At 39.2% G+C, this 7,326-nt stretch overlaps 1 protein-coding gene across 1 annotated transcript in view; it reads right to left on the bottom strand.

Moving 5' to 3' along the window:
- Positions 1–5,803: 5,803 nt before the first annotated feature.
- Positions 5,804–7,326, bottom strand: part of rad18 (RAD18 E3 ubiquitin protein ligase) — a 72,835-nt gene continuing 71,312 nt past the window's right edge. Inside the window, exon 13 of the mRNA XM_056460340.1 lies at positions 5,804–6,055. The gene's annotated coding sequence lies outside the window, so the exon portion shown is untranslated. The remainder of the gene's footprint in view (positions 6,056–7,326) is intronic.

Here is a 7,326-nt window from a genome sequence, read left to right as displayed (position 1 = left end):
AGGCTTAGAAGGTCTCGCCTTCATCCTCCACATCACACCCCTCTAATCGGTCCGGCCGCGGAGCTGGGGGATAAACCATCTCCAGAGCCACGGCCGAAGCAGCCTGGGGAAGCACAGCCGCAAAGTCTGCTTCTGGATTCGACGCCGCGCTCAAAGTCCCGGAGGGAGCGAGCGGGTTCGAATCCTCGTCAGACCTTGACAGCCCAACCTCCAAGGATGGTGAGGATGGAAGCGCACGCAGATCGGGCAGAAAAAAAGTGCCCTCAGGACAGCGTGAGTTTACTGTGCACTTCTGGGAAGAAGGGGACGGGAGGCTTTGAAGGTCTTGCCTCCTTATATCCTCCACATTCACCCATCTAGTCGGTCCGGCCGCAGGGCTGGGGGATAAACCATCACCAGACCCACGGCCGAAGCAGCCCGAGAAAGCACGGCCATCACGTCTGCTTTTTAGATGCTAACGCCGCGCTCTCCACTCCGGAGGGAGGGAGCGAGCGGGCTCGCATCCTCATCAGACAATGACAGCCCATCCTCCGATGCAGCGATGGACATCTGACCCCCGGTGTCATCAGGTGAGAGAGCGACCATCCAAGGACGGAGCGCTTCTCTTCACCTGAAGCTTGGATGGAGCGCGTGGAGGAGCGAGAGGTCCGCGGCCCGGGGGCGGCGGATTTACTCTCACTGAAACCCTCAGATCTGCCCGAGTGCCAACCGCAGTGCGGGGGACAACTGGGGTGGGTGGCTCTTTTGCAAGAGCGAGCCGCGATCTTAACTGCGCAACAGACATGACATCAGTGATGGCATGCACTGCCCGCGAGCACCGCATTAACATGCTGGACCCCCAGACATGAAACGCTGTACTCGTGCCCATCATCCGGGGATAGGAAACCACCGCATCCAGAAACGCACGGTCGGAGTGACGTCTTGAAAAAGACGCGCTGCACGACCGTGTTGCTCTTTTAGGAAAGCTTTTTTCCTATATACAAACCGCTCTTGGAGGACCGGACCCAAAGGACGCCAGGCAAGGGAGAAATACCCAGCTCGACCATCTGCCACTGCGTATACGCGCTCTGGACCGGGAGAAGCTGCTTCTCGATCTCTCTCTGTAGACACAGGTTGGAGATACCCTCAAAGACTCTCTCAGAAGCTTCGTGAAAGGCTCTGAAAGCGAAAAGGATGTCGAGCATGGCACTGGCTGCGTCTTTATAGCATGACTGATTGTCATTGACGCCAGCTGTGCACGCTGACGCTGCCAACTCATTGGCATTTCATTGGCCCGTTTTTATACTCTTTCAGATGATTGGATTCTGACGAAATCCCCATAGTGGAAGTTTCCACATAGCATTTCCGTTCCCCATCCGAAGGGGAACACTGCATTTTTTAAATCACTATTTACATGCAAATTTATTTTAACTGGTAGCCTAAAAATCCAATATTTTTGGACTTTGCAAGATGGTGAGCTATTCTAAAGTACTGAAACTTTTTTAATGCTTTAACTTTCAGAAATTGTAGTTTTAATCAGCCTTCTACCACAATCATTGCTGTTCTGTAATTTTGATCAGTATGTTTTCAACAAAAATAAGGGTTTTTGTTCAATTACTAGCATGATACAGCCACAACTAAAATTCATTAACCCTTTCACACTTACAATCACACTGGTGTGATCAGCCATGGCTGGTCCCTGAAGCGTACAATCACACCAGTGTGATGAGAACATTCAGAGCGCATGTCATCAACTGCTTAAATTCATATCTGATGGCGTGCGCTGAAGCACAGGAGGAGGCAGCTCTTGTCATAAATCTAGCGGTTTATGACGGGACTGCAGACATCTGATTGGGGCTTTTTCTCAATATTAAGTACACAAAGAATCTTACATCCTTTATTTTAGTTCAGACTTCGCAAGTTTGATATGGAAAACAAACTCCCGAGGACATGTCAGGTAAATCTTTAAAGGGAACAGTGTACTTTGTCATTCACATCACAGTGGCTATGTTGTTTCACTGTCTTTACAATAAAATGAAAAACATGATATAAGGAAATGTCTATTTCCATTTTAATATTAACAACTTAACAGACACCAAAACTGCTGAGGCATCATGTAGCTACATATTTACATGACCGTCACGTTTATATGACTGTATGCATATTTACGGAGCCTATAACATCACTGCCTCCTATAATTTTTATTGAAAAATACAAAACATAACCCTGTCTCTTTTGCTGAATATCAGTTTTAATAATCAATAATGGCCATTATGACAGTATAACATACAATAAGTTTATACAATATAGGAAATAAAGTCAAGCAATCAATCAAATGTGCAGAATCAGTGTATGGGGTACCATAAATTAATATAGTAACTTATCTTTGCACCAAAACAGTTTAACTGAGAACATGTAATAAATTCAAAAGACCAAAGCGTCATTAGATGACAAGATGAATTAAATATCACGTTTAACAACTATAACGAGATAAGGTCTAGCGGTATATCCTTGATAAACTGTCTGACGTGCACTGCTATCCCCATGGGGAGGGGGCCTCAAAGCCTCCACTGCCTGCCTGGGGCTCAGACATCTGCATATGCTGCAGCGTAGTGTCGACGGAGATCTTTTCTGAAACGCTAGTGTGGACGTGGATCGTTTTCGTTCTAAAATGCCGTTTCAAACCTAAAACGTATTACTGTAAACAGGGCCTAAAACTCCACATTTATAATCTTCTTAGTCACTGACATTATCTTCAGCGGGTGAAAACATTAATGGCAGACGACTGCTTCTCACTCAAGGCTGTTTATGCTTATAAGGGAGAGATCATCACCAATGTGTGGGGTTTTCCCTCTCTGATGACACGTACAAAGTGAAAATGTAAAAGTGTTTCTGCAGACTGTGAAATAGTTTTGTTTTTTTATAAGATGCTGATTATTTTCACACACTGTTGCCACACAACTGTGTTTAAACACCTTATAAACGTGATTTTTTGCATAATAGATCCCATTTAAATTTGGAATGAAGATTAAATTATTTCTAGAAAGAGAAATTTTACATATGGTTCTCTAAAGTTGATCTGTGTGTGTGTGTGTGTGTGTGTGTGTGTATACATGTAATTTAGTAGGTGACATACATTAGTTAATACAAAATTGTTCTTTACTGAATTGTAGCTTCGAGCTATAACTGATTGTTTCATGGATAGTAACATTCAGATGCGCAGATGAGACAAGTGTAATCCATCCCAGAGAATGTTTTGAGCTGTGTACTCATTAAGATAATTGCCTACAGTGGAGCTCTGATACAAGAAAGATGTGACAGGACTTACACGCATAGACTGTTTAAAGTGCATGTACAGGCTTACGACTTTGTTTATCTGCTTGGATGACTATCAAAAACTTTTGAGCACAGGAAACCCTCACTATTGATTACTCCGGACAGCATGACTGGAAACAGTACAAAAAGCGGGAGGTAAGATACATCTCTTAAATCTCTTGCCACATAGGACAGAGTTTGGGGGGTTGTAAAGGCTTTACAATGTCGTGACTGCAAATTCTAGCAGCAATAAGAACCTTTCCTTATTGACAGAAACTAAAACAAGTGTGAGCATTTAAAGAGAAGTCTATTCAAAAGGGTCTCCTTAAACTTTCACCTATAATTCAGTGCGTAATTTTGCCACCTGAGCATTAAAAATATGTGGAAAGTTTTTAAGCACAACAAAGGGAATCACTCTCTATATCAATACACACTAGTAATCAATATTTCCCACCCAAGGGGATGAGATCTGGTAAAGCTGCATTAATAGTGTGTTGTGGCCATATCCAAAGATGCTGTCTCACAGTATATATACACAAGCACTTTCTTCCACAACTGATCAAATTCTCATACAGTGCATGGCCAACATTACATGAACAACAAATACTATTATCCAGCAGCCCATTATATTTATGAATCCCACAACTAAGAGGTAGAGTAAACACCTCTGTATTGTTATATATATATATATATATATATATATATATATATATATATATATATATATAAAAATATAACATGTATGGGTAACACTAGGTTGCATTCACACTGCACTGTTCAAGTGCCTCATTTCCGATTTTTTTCTCCCATGTGGCACATGCAGATCGGATATGGCCCATTTACGTGTAAGCAGGAACAAATCACATGGATTCCGATTTACTCAAATCCGATTCAGGCCTTGTTCATATGTGGAAATTTATCCGATATGAATCGGATCTGTGTTCTTGTGTCTGCAGTGTAAGCAGGTAAATCGGATTTTAACCTGTCGATGCGAGTCGCGCATCATTAAAACTTGTAGCGAATGACGTCAAGTCTGACACTTTCATTTCAGAACAGACTTCAGCAGAGTCAAAAACCTTAAATCTCACACACGAGGACTAAGACAGCGTTTATATTGTCTTATAGCACAGGTATTTAAGCATGTTAACGAGAGCGAGAGAGCGCAATGTCCGCCACGTAACCAATATAATCTAACATAAAACTATAGTGTATACACCAATTGCATAGACATTACATTAAGATGCCTAAAGGTTTTTAAAAGCCTATATATCAAAAGAAGATGGCCAAATGAGAATCTTTCTGTCACAAACTATAGTAAAAAAGCTTGTCAAAAGCTTCGAACAGATTACATCCAGGAATAGAGAAAAAGCACTCTTTAATTATCAGCTGTTAGTCAGCGCCCGCTCTTTTTTTCCTGGTCATTGCGCCTTTGCCGTGTGCTGTGTAAATGCAGACGATCGGATACGACTCACTTTCAAAAGATGATGTAAGCAGGTCATAAAAAAAAATTCGGAAACAGTCACAAAATCGGAATTGACCATAAAGTTCTGCAGTGTAAATGCAGCCAAAAATAACTACACACTATGGATCATTTATTTAGCATCCGGAAATAGTGAATTCATAATCTATTAAGCATGAACTCTACATTAATAATTGTTAGGAAGTGGTTTGTAACTGCAGATACAAATGCTCTATTCTTGATTTATAAGCACATGTAAAATGTGCTCAATGATTGTGTTTTCATACTTTCTTAATGATTAATTTTTCATTACTAAATTAATCGCATTATTTACAAACAGTAGTTGCTAGTTTTTAAGACCATTCAGAATGAGTTATTAAATGATTAATAAACTTTTCAAAATTAACATTTATAATTCTTTTTATTCAGGCATACAGTAATAGTTACTATGTATGTGAATGCTTTATTATCTCAACTTCATTCAGTTTTGTGACCTAAATTGAGGACTATTTATGCTTTATAAATCCCAAATTTTATTATTTATTTAAAATAATTATTTCTGTTAAGCGACAATACTTTTGTCTAAGCAAAGTCAGACCTTACTGTCGTAAAGAATTCAAAATCAAGGCATGATCATATTTTATTTTGCTAAAATAAGCATAATCTGGAGGCCTTTGCCTATCATATAAGACTAGATTTCAGGTTATTATTTGTTGTTCCTAAAACTTGAAATTTGTATGTAAAATGACATTTTTAGAACAATATAATCACTGCTAATCGTTTAAAAGTTATTTTCTTTAAAACACAAGATTGACCTATCTATCTATTTTCTTTCATGGCAACAGAATATTTGCAAGCGAAGGGTTCGGCTGTGTTTCCTCCAGCTCCAAAGTAATAAGTCACTCAAGAGCAAAGCCGGCACATTTCAAACCGCATACACTTCTACAAATGAGATGAATGGGGATTCTAACAACAAACAGATTACATAATAAGCTCCATGCAATATTATGAATGAATTATATACACCACACTCCACACAGTTGTTTTTTTTCTCTCTTTTATTGGAGAAAACTATGATGAAATTATATAAAAACACTATCGTACATAACATGTCAATAAAATCCAGACATTTAAACCACACGCTCGGCTCAGGAAACTGAAAACATGAACCTGATACTTTTGTTACATAATAAACGGAGGACGTCTCCTCTCGCAGGGTCTTCAAACATCTTCCCTGATAGAGTAGAACTCTCCGTGTAACACTGTTCTGGACGTCTGGGGAGAAGAGCTCGCTCAACACGTCTGGAGAAAGAAATGCACATGGTTGAAATGGATCCATTTGGCACTTTAGCAAGGCACAGGTTAAATTGAGCGGAAAAGAGATAACTAAACAAAAGGGAATGTTACAAAACAGCTGACGCATTGATCTCCCTCTCTCTCCTGGACAGATGTTTATTGCATAATCATTACGAAGGATGAAGACTGTAAAAATTCGGGACGCTTTGAGCTGCACGTCACGACACATTACACAAACTGCATCTATTTATTTTTCTAATAGATAGCCGTAAGAGAAAACAACAGCACAGAGACTAATGATGATTGAATAACTACATTTATTATTGCAGCAGAAGCATGGTGTCCATGAAGATAGCCAGAAAATGAATTAAAGGACGGAAGGAAGGAAGGTGTGAGTGAAAAAATAAAACACAAAAATTGCCAATAGACTGAAATGATTTCCTCTCTCACACTCACTCTCAGCCAATCATTCACTGAGCCACTTGTTAATTTAGGCAGTTTGTTTTCAATTTGTGTGTAGGTCTGTCTTGGTCTTTCAAGCACCTCTGTAAAATACACACAATAGCACACACACGACTTTATTTCTTTTTAAAAGCAGTCAGACGTGAATCCTTTCTCTCATTCTGCCTGATTGCTTTGCTTTGCACAAGAAAAATACAGGATCCTGTTAAGAAAATGAACACCATGAGTAAGATGTTTGCAGTTTAACTGCCTAAACAAATGAATTTCAAGACATTTTTTTGTGCTAATGAATAAAAAGCTATATTTCTTAAAAGTGGTATTCCACACTTTCTGGAAAACAAGATGCATTTCATTAAGCTAAAATAAATAAATAATGTCATGTTTTTACATTGGTACACTAACATCTGTTAACGTAGCATTAATGCTTAAAAGATAATGACTTAACTATATGACAAAAGCTTAATGTTTCATAGTGCATAGTTATTATAAAGTGTTACCTTGAAATGTATTCAGACATTTATTTTATTCGCCTCACTCCATAAAATCCTTAAATATAAAAGTAATCAGAAAAGAAAAGGGCATGAAAAATGAGCATAAACCAAACTGAAATTCAAGCAGCATTAACCGAACAGAATGCATTATAAAACAAGCCTCTAACTAATTTAAAGCACAACTGTGCTATGCAAATACTCAGTGTTAAGCATTTGAACACAGTAGCTAATCAAAGACATTAGATTAGTCACTGCTAAGGAAAGGTAGTGTTGTTAAATGTTAATGCTTGCTTGAATTCTGTGCACTTGCACATTTTTCATTAG

This window comes from Danio aesculapii, chromosome 6 (genome assembly GCF_903798145.1).
Source record: "Danio aesculapii chromosome 6, fDanAes4.1, whole genome shotgun sequence".
Classification (NCBI taxonomy): Eukaryota; Metazoa; Chordata; class Actinopteri; order Cypriniformes; family Danionidae; genus Danio; species Danio aesculapii.
This window is presented reverse-complemented; position numbering and strand designations above follow the sequence as displayed.